Source organism: Castor canadensis, chromosome 3 (assembly GCF_047511655.1).
Source record: "Castor canadensis chromosome 3, mCasCan1.hap1v2, whole genome shotgun sequence".
Taxonomy (NCBI): Eukaryota; Metazoa; Chordata; class Mammalia; order Rodentia; family Castoridae; genus Castor; species Castor canadensis.
Window position 1 is genome coordinate 73,321,951 of NC_133388.1, and position 14,639 is coordinate 73,336,589.

The window sequence follows — 14,639 nt, forward strand, 5'->3', positions numbered from 1 at the left end:
ACACTGTTGTCTAAGGGTCTTCTAATTCTGTAAGTATCATTCTAGAATTTCACCTCTTGTCAGTATCTTTTTGTGGACTAAAAACTACCACAAAATAATAATAAATACTAATTTCAAAAATTAAGATTCTTTTTCCTTCTCTTATTTATATCAATTTTGGGTTAACAGGAAAAGATTAAGTCTCATGTTTCAAACTGATCTTCTAATAATACCTGTCAAGCAAAATAATTTAGCCTTTTGAAGTTTATGTTTTCATGAAACATGAACATAGCCATGTGTTCCAACTAATAACACTGCTACAGTCAATCTCATATTCACTAAATCTTCAAGTTTCCCTCAAAATCTGAGATCTGTCATCTATCCTGTGTACTAGATGAAAACCAGGCCTGCATAAAGATGAATCTTTGGCACCATGAGCCAAGAAAAAACTAAAGGTCGGCCCTAACATTTCTGCGCCAAGAGTGAACTTTATTTAAACTACCCAGATAGCTCCCAATATACATTATTATACAAAAATAAAGGAGGAAGGGGAAGTTCAAAGATTTTAGAATTCCTCTGCTTCCTAGAGAATGGCACTAATGAAAACTGAGAAACTAATATGTACCAGGTTCTTGGTATACTCTAATAGTTAATCAAATTTAATTCTGATGCTTGTTTACATCAAAAAGAAAACAGAGGGAAGCAAAGTAAGAAGGCGGAGAGAAGAGTGAAGGAAAAAGAAAGAGGGAAAGAGGCAAAGCAAAGGAAGGAGGGAAGATGTAAAGGATGAAGGGAAATTAATCAGCAATGTTATATTAACACCATGGAAAAACTAGGCTTTTGCAGATAGCTCTATGGACAAATCAGAATCTAACAACATAACCACTTTAAATCACTCAGACACAGACTTTTCCTGATTATATCTTCCCACTGCTTAAATTCCTTCTGAGTGCTGGGGGTGTGACTCAAGGGGTACAGCACTTGCCTAGCAAGCACAAGGCCCCGAGTTCAAACCCAAGTATAGTTAAGGAAAAAAAAATTCTTCTGATACCAGAAACTAAGCATTTAATTATACTTGTCATTGACTCCTTACATTAAAACAACAAGGTGGTATAATCTCTACTTACGGATAAGAAAACTAAAAACTAACACTCAAAATAACCATGTTTTCTCTCTTACATATTCTTTCTTAGAATGAAGCGGAATGGAAAATTTAACACAAAATTACAAACCTCCACCAAAACTTTAACACAATCTGACTACAAAAAATTTAAATATAGAATACATCTTTCATAAAGGTCCAACTAATAAGTGCTTTAAACTTTCTGGATTATATGATCTCTATGGCAACTACTCAACACTACCATTGGAGCATTAAAGCAGCCATAAACAACACTGAAATTAATGAGCATGGCTGTGTTCCAATAAAACTTTACAAAAACAAGCAAGATTTGGTCCATAGGTTAATTTAGAGAATAAACTTCTCATGACTAAGTTATTCAATCAGCCAACATAAGAGTCAAATTACCTCTTTAGTGTCAAAGGAGCTGTCTCAGTAGAGATCTACTTCATCCTTAATTGGTTAAATTTTTTTAAATAATAAAGAACATACTTTTCAGACTATTTCCCTAGAATTAAGTTACCATTGTCTTGCTTAGATTTTATATACATGAATAAAATCACTGTCGATTAACAGAAACACTAAAGCCTATATTAATTAAATACTGTCATATTTAGAATTGGCATAGCTATTGGAAAGTACAATTGACCCAGGGTTCCATGCTTGCTAGGCAGGTACTCTACCATTTGAGCTACAGCCCCTACCCTACATTTACCATTTCCATAAAACTAAGCTTAAATAGGTTTTCAAGTCCAGAATTGAATCATGTTCAAAAGGTACCACATACACTTTATTTGTTCTCATAATTTATTTCATTATTTTTAAATAGGTTTCTATTTAAAATATGTAAATAGTCTTTCAATTTAATTTTCCAACCAGATAGTTCTATGCTATAAGAAAATAAATGAGGAAGATAGATGGCTATAAATAAATGTATGTAGCTGGGTATTTACCTAGGCTAAGTTTTATGAACACTTTCTGCCTCATTCTTCCCATAAAAATTACATTTAGTAAAAAAGCTCCAACTAGGATTTGCTTTGCCTTTAATTTCAGCCAGGCTCAAAAGAATAATTACAACTAAGCCTTACACAACAGATAAAAGAAAATTATTATTGGCAAAAATAACTATAAACTTACTATTGTAAAATGTGATTTTCATCTTTAATGTGACCATAAACATAGTCAAACATGTTGTTATTTAACATATACTCTTTTTCTGACTCTTGGCAAATACTCAAAACCTAGCAGATAAGCCAAGACAGATCAAACCCCAAGATTCCATTTAGATTTTTGAATTTGTTTCTTTATAATTTATAACACTCTATGAGAGCTGCAAAAGGTAGCAGAATTATTCAGAGTGATTATACTGTTTCATTACTACTTCATGAAAGCTGCAATTTAAGAGCCTACAAGTCCTCTTTTTTTGTGTGAAGGATTTCAAAGGCATCAACATTTTTGATATTGCTCTGTTCTTCCAACAGAATTTACCTTTAAAAAGATTGTAAGGCTTCATGACATGTTCCTTTTATCCCTCTCATCTGCTAATAGAACCCATCAAAACAGTATCTTAGAGCACTCCCACCCAATTATTTCTAAACAAATATTCCATTAAGACCTACTTAAGGTTGTTCTTTCCACAGAAGGACCCCGTCAAGACTTTATCCACAATGCCCTACACATTAAAGTCAATTTAATCTTACACTGGCAATTGATATTTATTCAATTTAGAGATGATTTGGGGCTCTTCTTTCTTCTCTTTCTGCCTATCTTTAAATCAAGCTGTCATTCATAAGATTTACAGTTTGTAATAGAGAAAACACGTTTCCGAATTCTGTTACCCAGGATTAAATAAGAATCTGATTGTCAGAAGTACTAATGGTTGAACAAAGTAATAAGAGAACAATTTCCTACTGCTTATCAAAGGATTGTCTACATTTTCAAGTTCAGTCAGGCAAGAAAGAGGAGCAAGGACAGCATAAAGGGAAAAGTTCACCCAGCCTTCTAGAGCACAACGAGAACGGAGTTCCTGAAAAGTACAGAAGAATCCCAAATAATAAGTAACTGCTTGCAAAAGGGCTGAAAAGTGGAAATGAAAGAAAATTAATATATTTTGAATTAAAGACTATTTTAGAGTAGAAAAAAAAACAAGTGGTCATCTTAGTCCTCAGTCCACTTTTTAGTGATAAAGAAACTAAAGCCTAGAGATAAAGTTACAGCTAAACCCAGTCCTCCAATTGTTTCCAGCTTATGATGAAGGCTAAATGCAATCACCAGCCACTCATCTTTCTTTTTCTTTAATTATCTCCTGCCCTCCCCTTTTCACTCCAATCCAGACACACCGCCTCTGCAGTTTCGGAAAAACATAAGGCATGCTCTGGCCTTCAGGCATTTTCATTTGCTATTCGTTTGACCTGAAATCTAGTGAACATCCGCCTCATGGTAGAGACACCATTCTTTCCCTTCTGTCTATTGCTCAGTTCCTTCAAATATTAAACAGAATCATGTGGTAAGGTTTCACTGCCACTCTAAAATTGATATCCACTCACCACCACATTAGACATTTCCTGTTCTCTTCTCTGGTTTTCTTTCATCTTAGTATCTACATCATTATCCAATATACTATTATACATTCACTTATTTGTTTGTTGTATCTCTTCCAATAGGGTGAGAATTTTTATAGATTTTGTTCACTATTGTATATAAAGAACCTAGAACAACAGTCAGTCATGGAGATTCCCTATTCCATCCCAGAATAGGAAACTATGATTTATTAGGTCTGGGCCGAAGGCCAACAAACCACAAGTATAAAGCCCTAGGGTATAAAATGTCCAGAATATGAAAAACACAATATAGAAAATACAGGAAAGAGAGAAATAAAAATTTTCTGTAAGAGTCTAGGTCTTGAGACCAACAGGACCATGATAATAATAATGTACAATAATCTAAAGTACCTTGGAAGAGGTTCTTTTTAAAAATGGTTTTTACAAAAGTAGTGAACCTTCTGCAATGAGTATATAGTCAATAAACATTCCACAGAACATATGTACACAAAAAAATTATTCATTATTTATCTATAATTCAAATTTAAATGGGTATCCTATTTAAGTCCTTTACATTTTTGTTTGGTAATTCTGACAATGCTTCACCAGTATTTCTTCTCAACAGATTTGGTTAAAATGTTAAGTCAGATCATGTTACCTTACTCAACACTTTTCAATCCCACCACTCACCCAGTTTCATTCATATAAAAGCCAAAGCCCTCACAATCATACACCAGATCCCATATAACCCAGCAAGTTCCCCACATACCTCCTACCTCCTAACCCTATTAATTTTTCATCATCTATTACTCCATTCTACTTCCTCCTCTAGAAGCCACATTGGCCTTGTTACTATCCCTGGAAGTAAGCTAGGCATGTTCCTACCTGTTGGCCTTTGCAATGGTGTTCCTTCCCTCTGACACACTCTTTCCCAAAACAGCCACTCAGCATACTCTCTTACTTCTTTCATATCTCTTCTCAAATGTCATCTTTTCAATGGAGCTTACCCTATTTCAAATTGCAAGCCCACACTCACTCTCAAGCTCTTCCCCTCCCGAATCCCAGACTACTTATGATTTAATTATGATATGTATTATCTGTTTCACAATTCAAAAAGGCAGGGATATTCCCCCAAGTGCCTAGAATAGTAAGAAGCAAATACTTACTGAATAAATGGATGAATAAATGAACAAACCTCCATTTGTTCCTCTGTAAAATAACAAGATTGGCTACTATATGATCCCTAAGATCCCTCTTAAGTTTTAATATTCTATGATTTCATGTAATCCCCTCTCCTAATAACTTCTATGTTAACATGTTAAGGTAGAGGTCTCAAAATTAGGTAATGTAGAGAAGCTTAAAAACATTTCGATATTAAAGATGAGGTTAGTGGACTGGAGGTATGGCTCAAGCAGCAGAGCACCTGCTTTGAAAGCACCAACCCTGAGTTCAAACCCCAGTACCACCAAAAAAGGAAAAAAAGAAAGAAGGAAGAGAGGGAAGGAGGGAGGGAGGGAGAGAGGAAGGAAGGAAGGAAGGAAGGAAGGAAGGAAGGTAGGTAGGTAGATGAGGTTAGCTAGACATGGTGGCACATGCCCAGAATCTCACCAGCGGAAGCTGAGACAGAAGGAGCATGAGTCTGAGGCCAGTCTTGGCTACACAGAAAGATCCTGTCTCAAAAACAACAACAAAAAAGTTAAATTAATAAAGAAGGGGTCATAGATTTCTTTGTAATCTATTCGTAACTACCACATTTCACCAAGATCTATGTAGTCATTTCTCTATTGATCTCAATGAAACTTCATAGAAGAAAATCTAGTGTAAACAATGGTATGGTGGTCTGATATTTAAAATATGATAGTGTGTAAAACCTTTGAAAACTAAAGGTATGTAACATGGTATGAAAAAGCTAATCAAAAAAGAGACTAATTTTTAAAACTATGTTAATTTTGCTAGTTAGACACAATAGGATTTCAAATATAAAAGGACTGCAAAGGAGTTTTATTTTGTTTTGTTTTTTCCTCTTCAAAGCAGGACAAGCAACATCAATAAGAAGAAATTGCCGTCAGTCCCCCATTTTCACTTAGTAAGTAACAGAGAAAAATAAATTAGTAGTAAAACCCCAAGATTAAGAAAAACCCCAAGATTAAGAAAAACAAAAGCAAAACCTTCAATCCTTGTCCTACATAAATTAAAAAAAAAAAAAAGTACTAATGCCCTTCTAATGCCCTTAGAAGGTAAAGTCTTCAAATACAGAGAAAATTAGAAAGCCTTTTATCAACATGGTAATGCATGCAAAAATGCAAAAAAATGATGCTTACAGACAATAAGCCCCAAAAAAGAACAGTCATCTTATTTGTGACATCAACTAGTCTTTTTGTTGTCAGAACCTAAGCCTGAGAATCTAGAAACCTAACTAGAGAACCTTTGCTGTAGTACAGCAAAAGTTCTAAAAACCAACTTCAACTCCTTAAGAATGTCCTTAACTAGACTGCAATGCAAAGAATAGCATTTACAATTCTGATAGCAGATTTTGCAAAGAAGACAGGAATCAGGGATTAACAGAATATTTGATCCACCCTCCACACTCAAAATTCACAGCAGCCAAGCAGCTGGGTTGTTTTTTTAGTTGTTTTTTTTTTTTAAACATTTTTATTAGTTGTACGGAGAGCTATTACTGTGACACTTCCATATATGTTTACAATGTACCATGGTTAAGTTCACCTCCTCCATCATTCTCCCTCATTACACTCCCCTCACCCCCACTTAAAACAATTTCAGGGCTGGTGGAGTGGCTCAAGTGGTACAGCACCTGCCTAGCATGCATGAGGCCCTGAGCGCAAACCCCAGTACCGCAAAAAAATAATAATAATTTCAAAAGGCTTCATTGTTCTATTTTCATACAAGTATATAGAGTACAACAATTATATTCACCCTCCTTCACCCCATCTACTCACCCTTCCCACTCCCACCAATACCCATCCCCGCAAAGGACCTATTTTACATTCCTGGCCTTCATTTTTTTAAAGTGTATATTCATTGTTCAAAGGAGTTTCACCCATAAATATATTATACTTTAATCAGATTAACCCCCCTCTCCCTTATCCATTACCCCCAACCAGAGGGAAAGAAAAAGAGAATGATAGAGAGTGAATAATATTGGAATACATCGCATCTGTGTAGGAAGATGGCATAACCAAACGCACTGAAAGCAGCTGGTTTTGAAACCCCATGGTTCCTATGCTCTGCTCTCTCAGTGACCTTTCCAACATTGCCCTGCTGAGGATTAAGGAAAATAATTTACTGAGCACCATGTTAGGGAGAAAGGAGAATTACTTTTAAAAGAGAAATTGTGTCATGAAAAAGTTCTGGATAAATTCTTATTAGAAACAGATAATAAAATTCAAAAACTATTTAATACCTTTGCTATCTTGTAACTAATGAAAAGAAACTAAGACATAACACATTAAATGCAAAATTAGGTTAACTGTTCTCTAACTCAGAAGCAAATTCAGCAACTTCCTTGAACAAAGTGAGAGAATGAATTACTGGCAGCAAGCTGCACTTTACCAAAAGAAATTTAAAAGCTCTGCACCCCTCCAAGGTTCCTTTCCTACAGACCCTATCTCAGCCCAGGTCCCTGCTGAGTTATTCTCAGAACCCCCAAAATAAATATATAGAGAAAAAAGATTGGCTTTAGGATCTAGTTTAACACTTTTTCATTCCTCTATTACACATTTAATTTTTAATTTTAAAAAATCATTTAATATTTGATGTTGTCTCTAAAAAAAAATTAGAGGTAGATATACAAGTATCAACTCAATACTATCAATAAGTTAATGGTTTTCAATTAGTAAACATAGTTGCTCTTATTTTTTGTAAAATGTATAAATCTTGAGGATTTTGATAATCTACTTAATCACAGATTGCATCTACATAATGGGGAAATGAACATTTGTACTGTATCCACATATGTACAGCTGTATGTAACTATACATCTATACTGAATTAAAAATAAAGTTCACAGAGGCATGGCTCAAGCAGTAGAGTGTCTGCTTAGCAAGCATGAAGCCTTGAGTTCAAACCCAAGTCCTAACAAATAAAGTTCAAAAACTATGCAAAACTCCAAAGCACCATTATACTTACAAAATGATGCTATAAAAACATCAGTACCTAAAGCCAGGTAAATTATAATTATGTAATTAATTGCAATTAAATTGCTACTGCAATATTCAGTACATGTTTAAATATTAATACAATATTTTAAATAAAGGGAAAATAATACATCTTTTTAAAAATATTAACACCTTACTCAAAGATCATAAACACTTAATCTATTAAGTATCTTGCCAAGTGGGAAAAATTTTTTTATGAAAATCAATGCTACTTAACACAATGTGAATCTTTTTTTAAATAACACATTAAAGGCATAATAGACCTGTGAAGAAGCAAGCTAGTATTTTTATCACTTCACAGATGGGTGATCATGGATAAGTTACTAATCTTATCAAGTCTCAGTTTTATTACTTGTAAAATGAAGATTAAGAACATATCCCACTTTAAAAACAATAATGACAGTGGCAGGGTGCTGGTGGCCTGTTATCCTAGATACTCAAAAGACAGAAATCAGGAGATCACTGTTCTAAACCAGCCAAACAGTTCATGAGAACCTATCTTGAAAACACCCAACACAGCTGGGTGCCAGTGGATCACACCTATAATCCTAGCTATTCTGGAGGCAGAAATCAGGAGGATCATGGTTCAATCCCAGCCCTGGGCAAATAGTTTGGAGTCCCTATCTTGAAAAGAACAATCACAAAAAAGGAATAGTGGAATGGCTCAAGTGGTAGAACACCTGCCTAGCAAGTATGAGTCCCTAAGTTCAAGCCCACAGTGCTGCCACAAAAAAAAAAAAAAAAAACCCAACATATAAAATGGCTGGCGGAGTGGCCCAGGTGGTAAAGCACCTGTCTAACAAGTGTGAGGCCCTGAGTTCAAATCCCAGTATCACCAAATAATAATAATAATGACACTTTGAAGCCAAAAAAGAAGGGCTGGGAGTGTGGCTCAAGTGGTGGAGTGCCTGCCTAGCAAGTGCAAGCCTGAGTTCAAACACACATACCACCAAAAGTGAGAGAGAAATGAACATGGTTCTTTTGTGAACATTATGAGGCCATGTGAATGTGTAAAATTCAAAGAACAACTAACAGTCATGCAGCACTATGTGCTAGGCAATTCCTAAACACTTTGTGTATGTTAATTTGTTTAATACAAATCACAAACCTCCAATGAAGAAAAGGAGACTCACAAAGGCTAGTCATATCCCAAGGCCAGGCAGGTGTGGGAATGGGAAATGAGAGAGGAACCGTGGCAGGTGTCTTCAAGGTCTGCAAGTAACCACTACAACATGCTGCTTCTCTCCAAAGAAACAAATTAAGTCAAATTTCTAGCACAAAGTAAGTACTCGGGGTTAGTGTCTTTCTCCATCCACAAAGACCTCTTCACACACTGAAAAAGGAAAAATAAGCAGCCATTCTCAGCAAGTGGTCATTTACCACACAAAACTGCCATCTAAAATAATATCCTATTATTAATTCAGGCAACTACCTAATATAAACTTTGAGAATAACAAAATGATCCTTACTATGCACTTATTATTTTTATCTGATTACGATTATCTGGCATTTTGTTTGTTTTAAGAGCAAGAACTACGTGCAGTTTTAAGGTTTTATATGAGGTCACTGTGAAAAATAGTCTCCATTAAATAATAAGTAACATATTTCACAGAAATTGGATTTAAGGGTTTTAGTTTTCAGGTTATATACTTACATAGATTACACAGAACAAATACAACCTAAAATGCAGTTAAGAAAATAAAGAATCATATGCTAAAGCGTAGAAGATAATTTGGCTGGGCCAAAAGGAAATCAGCCTCTGATTACAACAGACACTAAACAACAAGAGGAGCAATTTTCTGTATACTGCTTCTTATTTTGTTTTGTTGTAGCTGTACAGACATCTGTGTTTCTATGCTACATCAAATGCACAATACTTACTATGGGCTAACACATATACTAATAGCAAGTTACTGAAGTCCTACTACATGGGGCAGGCATTATGCCCATGCTATTACATATATAATAGTTCTGGATTTCACAAAAGCTCTGTAAAGTCGTCATTATTTTTATTATTACACATTACCACAGATAAGGAATCTGAGCTCTCTGAGAGACAAGTGCCTTGTCCAAGTTTATACAGTTAATAAGTGAAGAGCTGAGATACAAAATTCAGGTTTGCCTGAATACAAAGCCCATGTTTATCGAACCAAAAGTACCCAAACTTAGCTAGTAACTATGTGCATCAGAATCACCTGGGGAGCTTGTTAGCAAAATTGAAGGTCAAACCCCAGACCTAAAAATATCAATTCTCAGAGACTATGATTCATTTAAAAAGCTCTCAGGTGATTCTTCTGCAGCAAGCTGGCATGGTCCTAGGAATAGCACTTAATTTAAACACCACTGTCCTACCTCCAACTGCCTCCTCCATTTTCCATTAGGTTTAGTGATTTGAAAGTGGGATTATAAGGTCCCACACATCAAGCTTCAAGTTCGAGTGAGTAAGTGGCTCAAGTAAGAGAGTAAGGATATAATTCAGTTTCACGTTGGAAGATTCATTTTGGTAAATGCCATCACCACCTTTTCATTCACCTACCAAACTTAAGAGTCATCTTCTATACCTCTCTTCTTTCTGATCTGTCTCTTGACCTTTTTACCTCTAGCCAGAGGACAGTATCACCTGTGATCACTGCTGGGTCTACAGTTACACATGGCTGCCATCCAACATTAACCCGACCCCACTCCCTCCTCTTCACACACGTTAGAAAATGTCAGATTCAACACTTGCCTCACCACTCCTGCAGCTAAAACATGATCATGAGGTCAATCCTAGTCAGTAAAGCTAGGGAGAGCCTGTGCAAGTTTTCTTCCCTAACAAAAAGGAAAACAACAACAAAGGAAACACATCGTTTTTCTTCCTTCTTGCAACTGAGTGAGGCAGTCATCTCAAAGCTATAATGAAAAAGTCAAGAGATATGCCACCCCAGAGCCCTGAGAAGGCTGAACTGCTTTTTAATCAACTCTGTAACTTGCAGACTTGTTAATAAAGGAAATAATAAACCCTTATTGTTAAACCAATTTACTTAATGAAATTCAATTCTCATTCTGGCTGTAACAACAGGCTCCTGTGCCTATATTCTGTCTAATTTGTTCGTTCATGTCACTGTAAATCTTACTTTTGAAAAACACAAGGTTTTTAATAAAAGAAAAATGAAAAAAAAAAAAAAAAGAAAAAAAGAAAAACACAAGGTTTTATCATGAACTGTACACTGGTGGAAAACTTCCTAAAGTATCCCACTGATAACAGGGTAAAAATCCAAACTCCTTTATGGCACATACCAATTTATCTTCAGATGGATTCTCTGCTAGCCCTCATGTCCCAATATATCACATACTAAACACATACGAGTCATTTCTCATCCCAAACACCTTGTAATTTCCTGCTATTATAACTTTGCTCACACAGCTTTCAAACTTACAGAATTCTATTTTTTTCTGTTATTTTCCTACTAGCCAAAATTCTGCCTGGCCTTCAAAGGACTGGGTTTAATTTCTCTCTGTTCTGCTTTTAACGTGCTTTGTTTTTATTCACCAACAGCTGCAATTTTCACATTCTATTTTATATATAAATAAATTCATATATCTGTTTTCCCCACACAGGTGGAGGTTTTGTGAAGGTAGCATACACAGGTAAACACTATCTCTAATATAACATGGTCCTTGGATTGTTAAACTGAATTTGTCCTTAGTCGCTCAGACATTCTCAACCATGTTGTTTAGTGGCCAAAGGGATTACGACAGCATTTTAAAGGGAAGGAAAACTGTAACAAAAAAATTTAGGGGCTTGGGAAAATTACATTTGAGGTACCCCAAACTCACTGAACTTAAAATGTTTTGATCATTAGTTGCTAAACAAAAATCATAAAGACAATGTAAGATATTCCAAGATGGCGGCTAGAGGGAGGAAGCAGAAAGCGAGCCTCCTATAGTGAAATCTTGGAGAGACGCCGGAGACACACTTTGCAGGCATAATCACTGAGAAAAGGCGTAACTTTGACCCCTCCACACCTCCAGCCAGCGCAGAGAATTTCCACTCCACATTAAACAGAGAAACAAGGAGGGCCCCTGGGCTGCCAGTTGCCGGACCCAGACGGCTTGGGAAGACGCGGACCAGGTGAGCTTCGCGGTACCTCGGTTCCCCCACAGACAAGCCTGGGCCAGAGCAGCATAGCCCCCTAGACAGACTGACCTCCACCAGGGAAAAAAGAGAAACTGAGTAATAAGCAATAAGAGCAATAAAGACACGCTGGAAAGAGGGTGGGGCGCCCTGAGCACTGAAGATTGGGGTAAGGGAACCCTTCCCAGGACTGTAAATAAACAAGCCAGGCGGGTGGGAGAGCCTCTGGCGGGAGCGGGGGCGAGGCGCGCGCCCAGCAACCAGGAGCGGGGAAGCAGGTGAGAGTGGGGAGGGAGGAAAACTCCACAGGAGAGGAGGGAAGACCCACTTCCCACGTGAACTGTAAACAAACACGGCAGCTGGCAGGAGCAGCAGCACCGCCCAGTAATCAGGAGCAGGAAAGCTTGTGAAAGTGGCAGTGGGAGGAAAACTTCACAGGAAATGGGGAAGACCCACTTCCCACATGAACTGTAAATAAACACACAGGCCTGACAACGTGGGTGCAGTGTCACCTTTCCCAGTGCTTGGAAAGGGGAAAGCCTGTAGCAGAGGCTCCCGCACAGGAGAAATCTGAACAAACAAAGCCTGCAGGACGAGGTGAGTGCTAAGCTCACCCCAGAGATCTGCATAAACAACGCCTCCAGCAACAGCAGACTGACAGCAGTGGGCAGGCAAGCCACAGCTGCAGATACATTTCTCAGTACTGTCTCCAGACTCTTTTTTTCTTCTTCTCCCTACCTTTGATGAGAGAACAACGGAATCACACCTGCAAGCAGAAAAACTTTCTGAAACTGTACTACATTTGAACTTGGGACACTAGGTGGGGTTCTTTTTTTATTCCTTTTTTTGTCTCTGTGTGTGTGGTTTTCTTCTACTTTATGTGTCCCCTTTGATGAGACAACTACAGAACAACATCTGAGGCACCATCTCCAGGACTGGAGAATGAGACTGATACCCAAATCATTAAGACGGACACCTCATTGCATTTCAACTTGGAGGGTTTTTTGGTTTTTTTTTTTTATTTTCTATTTTCCATTTTATTTTAACTCATTTTTAATATAGAGATATTTCTTTCACTTACTTATTTTATTTACTTATTTTTATTCCTATCTTAATTTTTTTTTATTTTTGATTTTCAATCCTATCTCTGTCCCTCTAATGTCTGTTCAGCTTACTGTCAATTAGTACACTAACACTTCCTGTTTATACCTTTGAAACTTTCTTGTCTGAAACCTTCCTCTACTATCTCCCTCTTGTCTGTGTATTTGTTTTCCTTTTCTTTAATTTCTTGCTTTCCATCTAAGCTCACCCTTCCATTCTAAATATTACCGTTGTTATTATTACAAGCTAGAAAATACTTAATTGCACACAGTACAGGGACAGTAACAACACCGAAGACAATGAAGGGAAGACAGAAAAAACAGGGAAATCAGTTTCCCCACAGCAAAAAATTAGTACAGGAACAAGAGGGGAATGAAGAAAACAGAAACTCAGATCCAGACTCCAACAAAATGAAGATAAACTATGCCAAAGGACCCAATGAAGCCCACAAGAATAATTTAAAAGAACACATACTACAGGTACTCAATGAGAATTTTATACAGATGATACTGGATAGGGTCAACCAAAATGTACAGGAGACACTCACGAAATTCCAAGAAAACAAAAATAGACAATTTGAAAAAGCAAAAGAAGAAATAAAGGAAACCATAGAGGCACTGTATAAACACCAAAGTGAAAGAGAGAACACGATGAATAAACGGATAAATGAACTCAGGACAAAAATAGACAACATTAAAGAGGAAAACAGCCAGGATATGGAAAACCTCAGAAAAAAGAATGAAACAGAACTGCAAAACAAAACGGAAGGCCAAGCCACCAGAATAGAACAAACAGAAGACAGAATCAAAGAACTTGAAGACGAAATGGTAATTAAAGGAAAAACCAAAGAACTATTAATTAAACAACTCAAGACCTGTGAAAAGAAAATGCAACAACTCAATGACTCCATCAAAAGATCAAACTTGAGAATCATGGGCATCAAAGAAGGAGAAGAGGTGCAAGCGAAGGGAATGCGTCATCTATTCAACAAAATAATAACGGAAAATTTCCCAAATCAAGAGAAAGATATTCCCATACAGATGCAAGAGGCCTCCAGGACACGAAACAGACCAGATCAAAATAGAACTACTCCACAACATATCATAATTAAAACAACAAGTTCAGAAACTAAGGAAAGGATATTGAAGGCTGTAAGAGAGAAAAAACAACTAACATACAAAGGTAAACCCATTAATCACAGTAGACTTCTCAACAGAAACATTAAAAGCAAGAAGAGCGTGGGGTGAGATCTTTCGAGCACTGAATGAAAATAACTTCAACCCCAGGATACTCTACCCAGCAAAACTATCATTCAAAATGGATGGAGCAATAAAAATCTTCCATGATAAGCAGAAACTAAAACATTATGTGACCACAAAGCCACCACTACAAAAGATTCTGCAAGGGATTCTGCACACAGAAAGTGACACCCAACTTAACCATGAAAAGACAGGCAGCACCAAACCACAGGAAAAGAAAAAGCAAGACAGTGGAGGGTAACCTCAACTTAGGTACACACAATCAAACCTTCAAACAACTAATACAACTAAATGACAGGAATCACCACATACCTATCAGTACTAACGCTTAATGTTAACAGACTTAAT

At 36.7% G+C, this 14,639-nt stretch overlaps 1 protein-coding gene across 5 annotated transcripts in view; it reads right to left on the reverse strand.

Moving 5' to 3' along the window:
* Nubpl (NUBP iron-sulfur cluster assembly factor, mitochondrial) overlaps nt 1–14,639 on the reverse strand; it is a 266,538-nt gene that overhangs the window by 208,640 nt on the left and 43,259 nt on the right. Inside the window, exon 1 of one of the 5 annotated variants that reach the window (XM_074068203.1) lies at nt 8,923–9,085. The exons of the other annotated variants lie outside the window; for them this stretch is intronic. The gene's annotated coding sequence lies outside the window, so the exon portion shown is untranslated. Of the gene's footprint in view, nt 1–8,922; nt 9,086–14,639 lie in introns of those variants that run through there. 5 annotated transcript variants of the gene reach the window in all.